The 19,005-nt window shown below is 30.4% G+C and overlaps 1 long non-coding RNA gene across 1 annotated transcript; it reads left to right on the top strand.

Annotated features, from left to right (window-relative positions):
* The first annotated feature begins 10,643 nt into the window (after positions 1–10,643).
* Positions 10,644–18,671, top strand: LOC145790487 (uncharacterized). The gene is made up of 2 exons (XR_014329237.1): positions 10,644–11,132; positions 18,420–18,671. It is a non-coding gene; the product is annotated as an uncharacterized LOC145790487 (long non-coding RNA).
* The last annotated feature ends 334 nt before the right edge of the window (positions 18,672–19,005 follow it).

Genomic DNA, 19,005 nt, shown 5'->3' with positions numbered 1-19,005 from the left:
TGGGCTAGACCCATTGGACCAAAAAATCACCACACACGCGCGAGCCGCCGTTCGTCCGGTCGGGTCAGGCGCGGGTGTGAGGTTGGGTTGGGCTTGTTCGGCCCAATACTAATCTTTTTTGGCCAAAAACATTTGAATTTAATTTTATTTTGTATAAAATAAAATCCAGAATTCAAATTAAACCGGAAATAAAATGGTTTGGTTTTACTGTACATCCAAACAGGGCCCTTCCTGAAATAAACTAGTCTGGTTTTTAACATACATCCAAACAGGGCCTTTCCCGTTTTTGTATCTGTTTAAATTATGAACCCAACAGATTCAAATCTGTTTGAATTCAAAACCAACAGGTTTCATACCTGTTCAATTCAAAACTAGCAGCCACCTTTACATCTATAAATAGACTAGCCTCCTATTTGGATTTTACTCCAATTTTCATACTCCATCCTCTGCTATAAATCTCTGTATTTTGCTGCATTTAATTTGTAAAAGAAAGAGTATAAACACTTAGTGTGTTCGTAAGGCAAACAATTTGTAGTGTTGTTATTGTTTGTAGTAGATCATTTCATCCTGGGAGATAGACGTCCAAATTCTGAAAGCACCGTGGAGAGGACGAATCTGTCTTAAGGACACAGTGTCAAATACTGGACTTAATCAGATTATAATTCGAAGAAATTAAATTAAGTAAGTTATTTAATTTATTTTCAGTGTTATTATTATTTATTTAAATCAGATTTTAATTTTGTTTTTGTAACAAAATAAAATATGTTTTTATTTATTTATTTATTTATTTATTTATTTTATTTCGAGTTTGATTTTTGTAATCAAACAAATTCTCTTATTTCCTTTATTTCTTTATATTCTGGTTGTTGTTTGTACACAACAGAATTTAATTTATTTAAATACAGTGAAGATTGTCCTACAATCTTAAGATAGAACCTTTTTGGTATCTTCATTGTATTTAATTTTCTGTGATTTCATAAGACATATTCTGGTTAGAAAAATAAATAGTGGTTTATGCTATTTGACAGATAGTAGTAATATACTGTTTCTTTTATTTGACAACTAGTAGTAATATACTGGTGTCATTAACAATTGCAGATTATTAATTTATGTTACAGAAAATTATTGTGATATTTTATTTTTCTAGTTTTAGTAACAAGGAAAATAAAATTATTTTGTGTTTTAATTTATTTTTTGGTTTTGGTAACTAGAAAATTAATTTGTGGTGTGTTTTTCTAATTTTTGTAATCAGATATTATTGTGGTATTTTATTTTCTAGTTTTAGTAACAAGGAAAATAAAATTATATTATTTTCTAGTTTTAGTAACTAGAAAATTAATTTTGTTAATCAATCATGTAACTTTGTGTTTCGGTTACAATCTGTAAATTTTGTACGTAACGTACAGTTTCATTTGGAAGGTCACCTAAACCCTTTGTGAAAAGGTGTTAGTACTTGGAAGTATTTGATTATGGAGTAAAATATTAGTTTTACAAACTAATTTCATTTTTATTACGAAGAAACCTTTGTGGCAAGTTTACTTTCTTTATTGGTTTACTGATTCATTCTTTAATTTCTGTGTATGGATCCGTAGTCGTGAATTGTTTCTGCACATGAGTCAGAAAATATATATATATACATATATATATTCACAAGAACATTTTAATGTGTATATAATTAGTTTATTTATGTACAAATCAAACTGATTAAATAAATGTATGTTTTGTCATTTTTGGAGTTTAAAATTCAAAACGCGTTGAATTTTATTTATGGGTTGAGAATCTTTTTATTTCATGATGCAAGTTATGGGATCATGCATGATTAATTTATTGTGTTAATTCATTATTTTTAGTTGATGCCTTTGATATGCATGTATTGATATCAACTCAAGTTATTTCTTAAAAAAATAATTTCATGTGATTTGGAATGATAAATTAATTTGTTGACTTTGTACATAAGCAGATTAATTTGAGTATTTCTAATCAATTTTGAATAGGTGTTTATCCACCAGAGAAGTTTAAACATGAAAATGTATGTAGTTATATCGTTCCATTTAATTGGAAGTAAGTTTAAGAAATCTTTTATTTTAAATTATGTGACATGAGATGTTGTTAATAATTATTTTACTTGCGTAGTAGAATTTGTTAAACCATGAACCATTTTATTAATATGGGGGTGTATTTCTTGCATTAGTTGAGATAATTTAATTTTCTTCTGTCACAAATATTTTTATAACTGTGACACTTATTCGTAATGAGTTGCAAGAACTTATACAATCAAATAAGATTTTTGATTTGTTCGTTTTTTTGGCAAAATTTTTATGAGGATATGATTTTGTCAAAACATTAATTCTGATTTGTGTAGTCATAATTATTGTGGTTTTTCATTTGGATTTTATGAATCTAGCACATCATAGACAACAAGTGGTGGATGTTATATTTTGATTTATATTAGAAGTGATAGGGGTGGTGAATATGATGTACCATTAAATGAATTTTGTGCACAACATGACATTATTCACCAAACTACAGCACCTTATTCTCAATAGCAAAATGAAATTGCTGAAAGGAAGAATAGAACTCTAAAAGAAATTATGAATGCCATGTTACTAAGTTCAGGCTTACCACAGAGCTTGTGTGGGGAAGCAATATTGTCTGCTAATTATATTCTTAATAGAATACTCCACAAGAAAACCAAAAGCATTCCTTATGAACTGTGGAAAGGTCGACCACCTTCCTACAAATACTTAAAAGTGTGGGGGTGTTTGGAAAAAGTTAAAGTTTCTGTTCCTAAAAAGACTAAGATTGGACCAAAAACATTAGATTGTGTGTTTATTGGTTATGCTCAGAATAGTAGTGCATATCGGTTTCTGACTTATAAATCAGAAATACCTGATATAAATGTGAACACTATTATAAAGTCAAGGAATGTTGTGTTTTTTGAACATGTCTTTCCTTACAAGAAAGGACAAGAATTAAGTTCACAGAAAAGAACTTATGATTGTACACAAAGTCAAGAGACTAATGACAATCAAACACAAGAGACTAGTAATAGTCTCGACCAACAGGATTTAACTGATAATGAACCAAGACGAAGTAAGAGAGCAAGAACATCAAAATCCTTTGGTCCAGATTTTCTGACATACCTGTTAGAAAATGAATCTCAAAGCTTTAAGGCAACAATGACAGGTCCTGAAGTACCTTTGTGGAAAGAGGCTGTTAATAATGAAATTGAATCCATTATGCAAGATCATACTTGGGAATTGGTGGATCTTCCACCAGGTTCTAAACCTCTTGGATATAAATGGATATTCAAGAGAAAAATGAAAGCAGATGGTTCAATTGACAAATATAAAGCAAGACTTGTAGTTAAAGGTTACAAACAAAAAGAAGGTCTGGATTATTTTGACACATATTCCCCTGTGACAAGAATAGCATCCATTCACATGCTTATTTCTATAGTAGCGTTGTTTAGTTTAGAAATACATCAAATGGATGTTAAGACAGCTTTCTTAAATAGTGATCTAAATGAAGAGATCTATATGGAGCAACCTGAAGGGTTTGTAGTATTTGGGCAAGAAAAGAAAGTTTGTTGACTTGTAAAATCCCTTTATGGATTAAAACAAGCACCTAAGCAATGGCATGAAAAATTTGATCATGCAATGCTTACTAATGGGTTTAAGATAAACGAATGTAACAAATGCATCTATATTAAAAACATTGACCAAGGATATGTCATAGTTTGTCTTTATGTGGATGACATGCTTATCATTGGAAGCAGTCAAAACATGATCAAATCAACTAAGCAAATGCTTAACAAAAGATTTGATATGAAAGATATGGGGGTCGCAGATGTTATATTAGGAATGAAAATTACTAAAACATCTGGCGGATATGCATTATCTCAATCTCATTATATTGAGAAAATTCTTGATAAATTTATCAATGATGATTTGAATTTAGCTAAAACACTTGTAGATATCAGTTTTTATTTATCGAAAAATAAAGGTGATGCAGTGTCTCAGTTAAAATACTCCCAAATCATTGGAAGCCTAATGTACCTAATGAATTATACTCGTCCTGATATAGCTTATGATATCAGTAAATTGAGTAGGTACACTAGTAACCCCGGAGAAGACCATTGGAAAGCGATCATTCAGGTTCTTAGATATCTAAGATTCACCCATAATCATGGTTTGAACTTTACTCGATATCCAGCAATACTTGAAGGTTATTGTGATGCCAATTGGATATCGGATACTAAAGATTCAAAATCCACTAGTGGATATGTTTTTACTCTAGGAGGCGCTGCTGTTTCTTGGAAATCCACGAAACAAACATGCATCGCACGATCCACAATGGAATCCGAGTTCATTGCTTTAGACAAAGCAGGGGAAGAAGTCGAATGGCTTCGTCACTTCTTAGAAGACATTCCAATGTAGCCAAAACCTGTGCTAGCTATTTACATTCATTGTGATAGTCAATCTGCAATAAGCAGGGCATAGAATCATATGTATAACGGTAAGTCACGACATATTCGTCGTCGACATATTACCGTTAGGCAGTTGTTGTCAAATGGAATAATCTCAATAGATTATATAAAATCTAAAGAGAATATTGTGGATTCATTAACAAAAGGTTTGACAAAAGAGCTAGCGTATAGTTCATCGAAGGGGATGGGATTAAAGCCTATTACATAAGAGTCGTCATAATGGTAACCCTACTTATATGACTGGAGATCCCAAGAACTAAGTTCAAAGGGACAACTAAGTTATGTATGGCTCGCCAGAAATCACCAAGGGATTAAAAATTCCCTTCCCATTCCTATGGTGAGAATGATATCTGCAACATATGTTGTATGCAGGGGTATAAGGATAAGTTTTGCTTTTAATGATTATTTATATCTTGATTGAGGCATAAATCAAGACGAGTATAAGGAGATACTCACAATAAGAATCACCTATATGAGTGTTGAACTGGGTTCGGTTCTATGAGAATGAAGAGGCTAAATTCTCTAGAAACACTTATGAAAACCAGGCGCGTTCAAGGCCAAAATGAACACAACAGTGAGAACCATGATGTGTTAGAAGATATTTTGTGTGAAATCTATTGTCTTGGCTTACACAAACGGCTAAACAATTCAAGGCATTGCGTCCATTGGTTAGCCAGTAAGTCCGATAGGTTATCACTAGGGAAGGTTCAAGGCCGAAAGCTACTTATCCTGATGCAAGATATTTTCGACTTATACTCTTTCGATAAAGTCTGCATATTGTTGCATTTTCGTTGTCATCAAATTCCATTCATGTGGGGGATTATTGGAAATGGTTATAAAGTTCTGGATAAAGCCAGAATTTTTTCCTAAGTTTGGTCTATTTTTTAGGTGGGCCCTGTGCGTCGATTTTCACGGGTCAAAATAGTAACGCGTTCTATGCTGCGTTGTGATTAACGTGGTATATTTGGTTGCTCAAAACCATTACCGAGTGAATGGGAAATTGAAGCCAAAGTGTGCTCCATGGAAATGGAGTTTTGATGGAAATTCCTTAAGGTTGTAAATTGGCCTGTCCCACATTAATTTGGTAGGAAGTTTTGCATGGGTTTATAAGGCTTGGGTTTGGTACTTGGGGTGTACCCCAAGGGGTACCCAAGTGTTTTAGAGGGAGAGGTTATGGGCAAAATGGGCTAGATCCATTGGACCCAAAAATCACCACACGTACGCGCGCTGCCGCCGCCATCTGTCCGGTCGGGCAGGCTAGGCTGGGCCTGGGCTTGGGCTCGGGTGCGTGGTGTGAGGTTGGGCTTGTTCGGCCCAATACTAATCTTTTTGGGCCAAAAACATGTGAATTTAATTTTATTTTGTATAAAATAAAATCCAGAATTCAAATTAAACAGGAAATAAACTGGTTTGGTTTTACTGTACATCCAAACAGGGCCCTTCCCAAAATAAACTAGTCTGGTTTTTAACATACATCCAAACAGGGCCCTTCCCGTTTTTGTATTTGTTTAAATTATGAACCCAACAGATTCAAATCTGTTTAAATTCAAAATCAACAGGTTTCATACCTGTTCAATTCAAAACCAGCAGCCACCTTTACATCTATAAATAGACTAGCCTCCTATTTGGATTTTACTCCAATTTTCGTACTCTATCCTCTGCTATAAATCTCTGCATTTTGCTGCATTTAATTTCTAAAAGAAAGAGTGTAAACACTTAGTGTGTTCGTAAGGCAAACAATTTGCAGTGCTGCTATTGTTTGTAGTAGATCATTTCATCCTGGGAGATAGACATCCAAATTCTGAAAGCACCGTGGAGAGGACGAATTTGTCTTAAGGACACAGTGTCAAACACTGGACTTGATCAGATTATAATTCGAAGAAATTAAATCAAGTAAGTTATTTAATTTATTTTCAGTGTTATTATTATTTATTTAAATCAGATTTTAATTTTATTTTTGTAACAAAATAAAATCTATTTTTATTTATTTATTTATTTTATTTCGAGTTTGATTTTTGTAATCAAACAAATTCTCTCATTTCCTTTATTTCTTTATATTCTGGTTGTTGTTTAGTACACAATAGAATTTAATTTATTTAAATACAGTGAAGATTGTCCTACAAATGCTAGGTTAGGGATCATTAGGGAGTGGTGGCAAGCAACAGAAATTAGAGGTTGGCAGTCGACATTGGTGGTTGGAATTACAAAGGTGAAAGAAAGAAATGGTGTTTCAGGTGATATTAGTTGCCAGAGTTTCAGTCATCTATGATGTTGGGTTAAGTGAGGATGGGTTGCGAGTGGCGGTCCTAAAAAAGAAAAAAAAATATATAAAAATGATTAATTAATTATTTATTTTATTTTAATTGCTAAATGACATATGACAGTGTCAAACAGGTAGGAACATGTCGCTTCAAAAACCATGAAAACATGTAAGGAGCGCTTTCATGACGAACACAAAAAATTTGATTCCGTTTGGTAGGCAATTCAAATTATAGTTTCACCAATTAATTTAAGTATGTTGTTTGTTTTAAACTTTTAAATCATAATTCTATACCCATTTCTCAAAACTCAATTCAAAACATAATCATTACTTTTCAAAACTCATAAGCAGACACATAATTCAAAATTCTTTTCAAAACTCAATTCAAATCAATATTTTAATTTTTTAAATATTTTAAAAATATTTTAAATTGTTTAAGATTTTAAATATTTTAATATTTAAATATGTTACGATTTTTTTAATTTTTTAATTTTTTGAATATTTTTAAATATTTTAATTTGAAAATATTACGATTTTAATTTTTTAAATTTTAAAATATTTTATAAAAATAAATTCAAACTCTATTTTATAAAAATATTTTAAAATATTTTAATTTTTTTGTTATGTATTTGGTTACGATTTGAGTATAGAGTTATGAAAGTAGTATGGAGTTTCGAATTACGTGTTTGGTTATGAATTTTAAAAATAATTTCTTAATTGAGTTTTATTTTATATGTTTGGTTACGATTTTAGTGTAGAGTTGTTTTTAAATTTAAAATATTAACATTTTAAATTATTTAATTTTTTTTGAATATTAATTTTTACGATTTAAATTTTTGGAATATTTATTTTAATTTTTTACTTATTAAATTTTTTAGATTATTTAAATATTTATGATTTAAATTTTTTGAATATTTATTTTGAAAAAAAATTATTTCCTTTGTAGTATTTTCAATTAAAAAATTGATTAATGTTATTTTCTGTTAATAATAAATTTTTTTAATTGAATTTTAAAAAAAGTTTGGTTATGGGTGTTGATCAGAATTTTCAATAGTGTGAAAATAGTGTGTTTTGTTATAAGTTATAACAATTTGAATTAAAACTCATAACCAAACAAATTTTCTTACTTCACATGTCAAATCAAACTTCAAAACTCAATTCCACACTCAATTCAACACTCCATTTAAAAACCATAACCAAAAAAATTTTCTATACTCAAATCATAATTCCACAATTCACAAACTCAAAATACAACTCATACTCTAATATTATATTTACAAAACTCTATCAAACACAACCTTTAAGAGGAGAAAAAGAAGAGAAGGGAAAGGGTCGTTGGTGAAAAGGGGTGTAACAACGGGAGAATGAGACGTCGATAGGCGAAGGGGATTACTGTGACCCAAATTTATTTCATGTTTCTAAATTTTTACCTAAACCTCTGCTTAAAGATTTCGTATTTTGATAATTATTTTTATTTTTTCACTAATACTGTAATTACTGAAACTTTTTTAGTGGTGTCGATTGCCATTGGGATGTTATTTTTTCTTAAATATTAGGTTCAATTACAGTTGATTTTATGGGTCAGACTTATTTATCAATAGATCTTGCTCTAATTTTTAATGATATATTATCATTACAAAAATATTTTTAAAAAATAAAATTCAACTACTTATATTTTGCACATTTTTCAATTTAAATTAACATGAATAAGTTAAAATTCACAAACAAAAATTAAAATTTATCATTTTAATAAATTTCTCAATATCATTATGAGTATGAAATAATAATTTTACAAACACAGCATACATTTAAAAAATCTTAATTGTTTTTAATATCAAAATAAGAGACAAATATGTTAAAAGTATTCGTAAAATAATAATATTAAATTATACCATCTCCTAAAAATGTTAAAGATTCCAAATAAATTATCAAATTTTTTTAAGTTTCATTCTTGCAAATGTACACCCCAACCAGGATACTTTAACACATTATATATAATACTTTGTAGAGATCAATACGCATAGTGCCTAGTATCTATGGTTCATAGCTAGGACTATTAGGGTGTGTTTATTTAGACGGATTAGATAAGAGGGGATTGTAATTTATCGAACTATTAATCCTAGGATACATTGTCCCGGGACTATTTGGTTGGACTAAATTTGTATCCTATATTTGTTTAGTCATGGAATTAGATGTCTGGATTGAACTATTTTTAGTTATCCAATGTTTGTTTGGATATTATAGAGAAGGATAAATACTCAAATGACTATTTTATCATTTTCAATTATTTACTAAGTAATAGTAATATTAAACATAGCTTTAATATTTTAATTATTTTTAACTAGATTAAATAAAAATTTGTTTTATTTTATTTTTTGCACAATATTTTAATTATTTTAATTTATTATTTTCAATTAAATTAAATTTATAATATATAATTTATATTTGTTATTTAATATATAATTTTAAATTAACAACACTACAAAATAATTTAATTTAATATGTAAATTTAATTTTTTAACAACACTAAAAAAATTTAATTTATAAGGCCATAATTTATAATTTATTATTTTTAAATAAATTTAATTTATAATTTATATTTATTATTTAATATATAATTTTAAATTAACAACACTAAAAAATAATTTAATTTAATATGTAAATTTAATTTTTTAACAACACTAAAAAAATTTAATTTATAAGGCCATAATTTATAATTTATTATTTTTAATTAAATTTAATTTATAATTTATAATTAAATTTTTTTATTTAATATTTAATTTTAAATTAACAACACTAAAAAAATAATTTATAAATGTTCAAAAGACTATTTTATCAATTTTTAATTGTTTGCTAAGTAATAGCATGTAGGGTAAAATGGATATTTCACAAAATAATTCCATGGGATACCAATCTCATGGTTTCTGTCCCTCCCTCTCCCATGGGATAGGATAGTCTCATATTTGTGGGACTAATAATCTGGGGGACTATTAATCCAGAGCAAAAAAAATGAAACAAATAATGGATCATTAATCCGGTGAGACTAATAGTCCAATCCCACCCCCCTAACTGTTCAAAACAAACATACCCCTAGGTCATGTTTGATTCACACGATTAATAGTGAAGTATTAATAATCTTTTTAAATTAGGCCTCGTTTGGGAACAGGCTAATTTAGTAATTTTTTGACTATTTGGCTAAAAAGATAGGTAAAAAAAACTTGTATGTTTGGGATGACTTTTTAGCTAATTACGAAAAGATGTGCAAACAGTAGAGAGAAAAGAGAATCTTTGACTTTTTGGTATGAGTTATTGACTTTTTAGCTAATTTAGTAACTTTTTAGTTAATTGGCTAAAAAAATAAGTCCCCAAACGGGGCCTTAGTGTGGTATTTATTATATAATTGGATTAATATTCATTGGATTAATAATTCCACCCCTACCCTATTACTAATAATCCTACAAATTTGTTAGATTAATTATCCATTAGATTAATAATCCTAAACTAAAATATTAAAACAAACATAAGATAATTGGACCCATGGATTAATAATTACAATCACATACTATAATCCACCAAACCAAACACGCCCCTAGAATATATCTAATCTCATTCACTCCCCTAACTTTGGTAATTCATTTAGGCTGTATTTGATTTAATGTTTTAAAAAGAAATTTGAAAAGAGAAAAGATTTTGCTCATATTTTACTGCCATTTTTCTTTTCAAATTCCTTTCTAATTTTTTGAAACAAACATAACCTTAAAAGCGGATATACTATTGGTCAGGCCCATGACATGGTGGGCCGCAACTAGCTTTAAACAAATAAATTTTAGCTACTAAAGTACTGGATCACTCCCATGCTTGCTTAAGTACCCAGCATGTTCCTATTTTCTCCACAACCAAACAGAGTTGTGAAGTAAACGCACTCCAGCAAATCAAAATCCATTAGCTTGCTCTCCTTGAATTCGATTTCATTATCAAATCCCACAGGCAAAAGATGTCGCTGATCCAAGCATCTTAACCGACGAGGCACCATATTCGATTCCTTCTCTCTAGACTTCCCTTTCCCTCAACTTTCTCGGAAAAATTCGGCATTCGCGAGCACTCGCGTGGACTGAAAGGAAACACCAGAAGCTCAATGTTCAGGGCCGATCTTCCTGGTCTGAAGAAGGAGGAAGTGAAGGTCGAGATCGAGGAGGACGATAGGGTTTTGCAGATCAGCCGTGAGAGGAATTTCGAGGAGGAGAAGAACGATACTTGGCACCGCGTCCAACGCAGCTCCGGCAGGTTCACGAGGCGGTTCGGCCGCCGGAAAATACGAAAATGTATGAGGTCGAGGCATCAATGGAGAACGGAGTACTTACCGTTACAGTTGCCAAGGTTGAGGTTAGGAATCCTGATGTTAAATCCATTGAAATCTCTGGTTAAAATTAATGCTAGGGACCTAAATAATCTACCAAATGTTGGGATCTAGACATGTTACCAATGTGAGAGGTTCTCTAAAATATTTATTAAATTATTTGAGATCTTTAAAATTAAATAAATAGGTTTTATAATAATTAATGAATTTTTTTTTATCAAATATTATTAAAAGAAATTACTAATTATTAATTTTTAATAATTATTTTGAAAGTTTGTTACACAAAATATCACTAATTATAAATAAAAAATGTTACAGGTCTCAAAAATTTTACTAAAAATTTTACCAAATGTCTCACATGGTGTGACACATGAGTGTGAGAGTCACACCATGTGAATCCCACACTCTTTTGAGACATTTAGAAGAACTTTTAATAAAATTTTTGAATCTTTAGTATTACTCATTATAAATCGGATAAATTATAAATACACCCTAGGTTTATTTAAATTACAAATTACCCTGTGGTTCTAGAAATTATATTATACCCGTAAGATTTTTAATTTCATAATAAATAGGTTATTTTATTAATACATCATTAAGTTAATTAATAGTTTTTAATAATGTTAAAATTTTATTTTAATTAATAATTTAGATAATTTTATTACTGTATAGGTGAACATTTAAAAATTTCACTTTTTCAATTAATTCTGTTAAATAAAAAATTTTGACAGAGAAGTATTTGTAATTTTTCAAACCATAGAGAGCAATTCGTATTTTAAGTAAATTTCAAGAGTGTCTTTTTAATTTACTTATATAAATTTTAGCGACAGTTTAAAAAAATCGTTACAAAAAGAAGTTGCTAATTTTTACTTAAAAAAAAAATTAACGTTACGTTTTAGCGATAATTTATAAAAATTGTGAAAAAAATGGGCACTAATGATTAATTTTTTTGGCAACATATGTATAAAATCGTCTCAAAAAATTAATTTTATTCACCGATTTTACTAAAATTTATTTTCAATAAGACTTTATATAGGAATTAAGTCCAGATCTTTTGATAGTTTACCCTAAAATCAATATATGCAACTCTTTAATGGTATATATATGTGAAATGTAGTGGTTATATGTGTGATGTATATGTGTGTTTATGAGTAATTTTGTGAAGTCTCTAAATCTGTTTTGGAAACTAATGATAATTTGAGTAGTGTTTAAAATCTTAATTTTGATTTGTTGTGCATTTTAACTTTGATCTTTCAATTCTGTAATCTTACGAATGATAAGAGTTTCAAATTAATGAAGAAAAATATACAAAATACAATTCATGAACTATCGATTCCTTCTTTGAATAGTCTGCAAATGTTAGCAAATATATGAAATTGAAATGAAATTAGAATGGTGGCTAGATTACATCATTGTAGTCTGATTTCAATTAAAAAATCTGATGTCTCTTTTTGGTGGTGTGGGTTTATGTTTTGTTCTTGTTGATTTTCAGTGAAAATGCATTTGTTAGAAACTAGGAGTAATCCAAAACCAGTTAAGCAGAATTGAAAAACCTGTTTATGAATAGGGTTTAAGGTTTTGATTGATTTTTCTTTAAAAATCTTAAATTTTATGTTAACATTTAGTTGAAAAATAATAAGATACCTTAATTGCTTGTTATAATCTGATTTTCTTATAATGGTAAATGAAAATTCACCCAACTACACAATCAAACCCACCACTTCAAATTTTGTGCACATGGAATTTTGGTGAATGACATGAAAATAGTAGATTGTGTTGATTGCTTCTTGATGGCTCCATTTTGTTACATCTTGTTACATCAGATGCAGTTATATCAAGGAGACATTTGATCCAATGTAAGTGAAATATAAAAGAAAAAAGAAAATGGAATATATTTGGATTGCTTTGTCTCTATTCAAAAATTTGAATCCAACATCAATAGGGATCATTCAACCCTTCATCAATTTTTTCATCTAATTTGATTTTAAATTTGAGTAAAAAGCTTGATTTGATATGAATTACTTCAACCTTTTCATCACATTTTTATCAAAATCTTTTTTAAAAATTCTTCTCTTGAAAAAAAAAAAAAAAAAAAACCCTCCAATGCTTATTTTTTGAAATTTTCAAAAAATTCTAACTTAGAAGGAAGGGAGGGTATATATAGTTAGGACGGAAACAAAAATGGACTTTTAAATACGGCTCGAATACTGCACAAGAATCTCTCTCTAGCATGTTTTTAGAAGAAAGAGGAGAGAAAATGAGTGTTTAAGAGCATACCGGTCCATATACAAAATCATTTACGCTGTGTTTGGTTGGGAAATTTGGAGAGGGATTTAGAAAAGAAAAGAGAAAAGGTGTATGAAATTAGGTAAAATATAAGTATATTTTATTTATATTGTACTTACCTTTTTCATTTCTCTTTTCAAATTTTCAAATTCTCTAACCAAACACAGTATTAGGTCATTGTCTTGGGCTTCAAAATTGAGGAAAGCCATGATTACAATGAAGTCTAGTGAATTATAATTGTAATATTGAGGATCATAAATAATAAACTAGAGACGAAAAATTTTAAAATTGAGAGAGAAATCTCAATAAATAAAAGGGAAAATATATTCATTGTACATGTAGAAAATACATTATCCATAAATGGTAAATTTATATATATTAATAATGAAAATTTTGAACTTTTTCATACATAAGTAAACATTTTCAAAACTAATTGGATTGTAATTCTCCATAAATAAATGGGCAAATAAGGGAATAGTTAAAACACCCTATTTAGGGATTGTTTGACAAATGGGTTGGGCTAATTTAGCTTAGAAAAAGACAAAATAAATTAAGAAGACAAAATAATATTTAATTCACAATCATTTTATTTTTTCTCTCACAACTATCACATCTAAACCAAAAAACACTAAAAGTTTATTCCAAATAGAATTTTTTTAGTCAAGCTAAAAAAGTTTATCTCAAAGGAAATCTTATTTTTCTTTAATCATAAGCATTGATTGTTCTCACATAATTTTTTTAAAAAAAAATAAAAACGTTTAATTTATTTTTATTTTTATTTTTTTTCAAATTCTTAATTTTTATTTTTTTAAAATTATTATCACTAGTTTGGAGCAACACAACCCTCTCAACTCCTTTCCATACAAAATAATAAAAGTAAATCTTAACCGTTTTCTCCTTCTCACAATATTTGTTTTTCTTTTTTTGAATTAATTTTCAGTTAATTCACTTGAAGTGAACTTAAAAGCTTAAATTATATTAATTTTTTGACTTTTTGGTTACCAACAGAGGTAGCAATGAAAAAATACGATGCAGTGACAGTAGATGAAAGTATTAGAAGAAAGGGTAAACCTAGATTGACGTGAGCTAGTGTAGTAGATAGAGATATGAATTTCCTTAATTTGATTAACGAAATGGCCTTAGATATAATTGACTAGAGAATAAAGATTCATGTAACCGATATCATTTGATGGGACTTAAGATTTGATTTGGTTTTTACCATTGATCTATACTCCATTGTAGATCCACCACCACCGTTCACCAACCACCTTTATGATCACCGATTTATACTTCACCGTTGTCGATCTACACTCTATTATCATCAATCCATCAATCTGTACCAATCTAATTGTTCAACGGTGAAATCGACTCCAAATGTCTCCAAACAACAATGTTTTCTAGATCTCGCCCATCCTTTCCCCCTTCTCTCTTTATTTCTTAAACCAAATTTGCTACAAATTTATTTATCAATGTCTCTTGTTCTATAGGTGTAGAAAATAGATATTCTGTGAATAAATGTGTGGGTGTTAGACCATCTCTAATCATTTATCAGATCTTTTATCAAATTTAAGTTTGATGAAAAACTGATGAAAACAGTGCTCCAACCGTTTCACCAGTTTGGTATAAAATGAAGGAAGCGGTACTTTTTTCATTAAATGAAATGAGCATTTATCATTTCATCAAATTTGTAGATGACTAATTGACCGAACGTCCTCTCGGATAACTAGTTTTGGGATGAACTTGATAAAAACTTACTCTAGACGAACGATCGGCCGGACCACTGGCCAGATTTGGTGCATTGTATCAGATCAAATTTTTGCTCAAATTTTTCTCAAATTTAATGAAATATTTAATGAACGATTGGAGATTCTATTAGTGATTAACTAGATTTAGCGTATGCAATTTTTTGTTACAAATTGTTTAATGATAATCTAAATGTGTTTTAATTCTTTTGTCAATCTTATATTGATTTGCAATTGTAAAAAATGATGAGAATGTATGTGACTGAGAGTGAAAAAGAGTAATTGATTGTAACGTCCTGAAAATTGGGTAGGGTATGTCTATTTATGCAACAAAACCCACCTGATAGACAAACACATACATATAGTTAACTATTCCATACATCTATTTCCATTAAATCCCAAATACCAAATGCCAAATACATGCTGTTCACATCTCAATGCCCTAGTTCCAATCCCAAGCATACATTTTACAATAAGTATGAAATGGAAGCCAAACAGATAATAGGTGCCCTACAAGTTTATAAATTTATCCAAGAACATTCTTGGTTACACAAAATGGACTTTCAACTCAACGCAAATACAACCCTGGGCTTAAATTCAACAAATAACAATAAAACAAAAATGAAGCCTCAGCTCCGAGTCTTCCCAAGTCAATGCCTTGACGGAGGCATAACACTTGTACCTGAAATGGTTTCCCTTATAGGGTGAGCCACAGCCCAGTAGAGATATATTACACAACATATGAACCATGACAAGACTAAAAAAGAGTATGCTCATGATAAAACAGTTTATCTCTCTTTTTATAAAGTATGCAATGCAACAAAAGATATAAAGCCATTTCTATTTTAAACCATATTTGTTACGTGAATACAGGCTCTGTGAATCTCTAGGTGAGTGTCTGCAAGTAGGCCCTAATGCACTACCACTGTCATTTGTACTAGTAAACTGGAAAGCTCGACACCTAACCGCGTGGTTCTACACTCCCTACCCAGATTCACCATGTATTCAACTTTTCGCAAGCAGATACATTTCCAAACATTTCTCAAAAACAGATACATTTCCAATGACATTAATGTAATGTAATGTCCAATGCAACAAATGAGGAATGTGGTTCAATTAATCTAAGTCTCATACCTTTCTACAACAATCATGGCTATCCTCCACCGATAGCCCAAAACAAATATTTCTAAACAAATATTTAAACAATTAAATTCCAAAAATTCCGACAATACAATCTATTCCACATCTCATCAAATATGAACAACTACATTAGTTTTCATATCACAATCACGTCCGGTAACCTCTCAAGGTCCATTTCTAACCGTGTCAGTTTTATTCCACCAGATACTTTAAGCAAAAATAATACTGTTAATGGCCAAGAAAACATCATTTTCTTTCCAAACTCATTCTCTAAGCATTATTCAACTATGACATTCTATTTTGATCAAAAGTCCCAAAAGTTAAACATAACTCTTTTGTTTTCTTTAAAAATGCTCTTTTGGTCGCAAACCGGTAAAAATTTCAAAATCGATCGCGTTGAAGTCTGTTTTTGTTCAAATTTAAAACATAGCTTTTTCATAACCTTATAAACATATTTCAAGTTTACACTTTCGCAATTTGTATAGCGACCCTAGTTTTGACCTGTCTCTTGTGGTGTTCTGGACTCGGGTTTGTATGGTTTGGATGGTGGTTCATGTCTTGCTTCCCTTGTCTTCTCCTTAATGTTGGTTATTGGGTTGTAGTTGTGTGTTTGGAACAGGTTGGTTGCTTGTTTTTCCAAGCCTTTGTTGCCCAGAATTTGGCTCTTCCGCTCGAGCGGGCATTATTACGCTCGAGCGGCCTTCTGAAATTTTGCTCTACGCTCAAGCGGGCATTTAGGCACTCGAGCGGGAACTGTGTTTGCCAAAATACTAGAAGAGCGTATTTCACGCTCGAGCGTGAGTCTGTGTCGTATGCTCGAGTGGGGCTTTCCACGCTTGAGCGGACCGCGTTTTATCAGTTCGTGAAAGTGACATTTCAGATCATTTTCTACTTTCTCTCTCTCTGTAAAAGTCTCAAAATTTCCAGATTTTGAGCTTCTCTCTCTAAAAACTCACATTCTCTCTAAGATTTCATCTAAATCCATTGAGTTCTTGACTCTAATGTCTTTGAAAATATGGTGGAGGGCTTTAAGAGCTTCGTATTGATCTAAGTAAAAGTGGGTTTCGTCATTTTTGGAGTTCAACCTTGCTTTGCTCGTCTTCTCTTCTTGAGGTAGGGAATTTCTACGCTCTAATATGGTTTTTAGCTTAGTTATTTGCTATTGTGTGCAGATGATGAGATTTGGTTGTGGTTTGAACAAATCTAGGATTTGGACGTGAAATGAAAAGAAGAGTTTTTGATGAAATTGGCATAAGTGGGTTTGAGGTTTGGATACAAGGTTGTATTGTGCCAAAATAGTTATTTTTGGCGTTTGGGTTGATATTTGGAAAAAATGGGGATTTTGCCCTAATTTGATTAAATCATTATTTTGCATAAATAATTGGGATTAACATTGAAAATGTGAAATTGGAAGGTTGTGGTTATAATTGGTGATATTGGATATGTTTTATCTCACCTATGTAAGTTTTGAATAAAATATTTATTTTGAGATTAAACATCTCTTTAGAAATAATTGTATTGGGCTATCGGTAGATGATAGCTATGATTGTTGTAGAAATTGCATGAGGGTTAAGCGATTTAATGCTAATCCATTGTTGGTGTCATTGAATATGACCATATTATAAATACATTGTATATGTATGTTTATTGGGAGGAGAAAGGGGATGTATTCCATATATGATTATGTTTATAAATACATTGCATAGGTATATTTGTTTGGGAGGAGAAAAGGGATGGACTCCATTTTAAACAAGTTAGCCAGAGTGTCGTCGGTGAAAGACCCGAAATTTCATATATAAATGGGTGCCGATTTCTTCGGACGAAATATCTGTAAAGTGGTAGGTTTGAATTGTTTATGTGTATTTTGCATAGTTGGAAAACCATTGAGTTGTAGTCTCATTTTGGTTGTTGAAAGATAATGAATTTAACTCATGAATTGGGTGACATATATGAACTGGAAATGAATTAAAGAAAAATGGAAAGAGGTTAGGTCTTAATAGCATATGAATATGTAGGCCTTGTGGATGTTTTAGTATCGATATTGTTTATGCACGTAGTATTTATACCTTTGCTAAACCTCATATATTGTGTTAGATTATCTCTATTGGGCTGTTGGCTCACCCTATACGGGAATATCATTTTCAGGTGCAAGTGAAATGTTTCCTTCAAAGCAATAGTGTGAATGGACTTTCGGGAAGCAAGAGCTTCTTAATTATGCCTTATGTGTGTATGTTTGTTATTTGTAAAGCCAAGGGCTTAAGTTGTAATGAGCGAGACTCAATTTGTGTAACCAAGCAATGACTTGGAAAGATGTAAGCCTACATGGCATTTAACTGGTTGTTAAACCGTGAACTCTGATATATGAAAGTATGTTGTTTTACATATTTATTCCGCATATGAGTTATCTTTATTGTATTATTTTTGGGGGCGTTACCACTTGGTATCAGAGCGTACTGGGTTTGAATACTTTCGGCACATGGGAAGTGGTTTGTACCACAATGTGTTTGTCTCGCTTGATTGAGATGTTAGCATGTGTTGTATGCTTCTGTGATAACATGCTTATGTGATTATGTGGGTATAGAATTTAGTTCCTAAGATGTTGATTAGGTCTACGGGTTTGTGGAAGTCCTATTAGATGAGTACTTGATCACTGCTATTTCTAACTAGAACTCTAGCAACGTCGTGGGACGGTCATTAACTAGGAAGGAAATTCGTATGTGTTTATGTGATT

Source organism: Camellia sinensis, chromosome 5, assembly GCF_055761805.1.
Source record: "Camellia sinensis isolate YWXY chromosome 5, ASM5576180v1, whole genome shotgun sequence".
In the NCBI taxonomy this organism is placed as follows: domain Eukaryota; kingdom Viridiplantae; phylum Streptophyta; class Magnoliopsida; order Ericales; family Theaceae; genus Camellia; species Camellia sinensis.
Note: the sequence above shows the minus strand (reverse complement) of the source record. Positions and strands in the feature narration are given on the sequence as shown.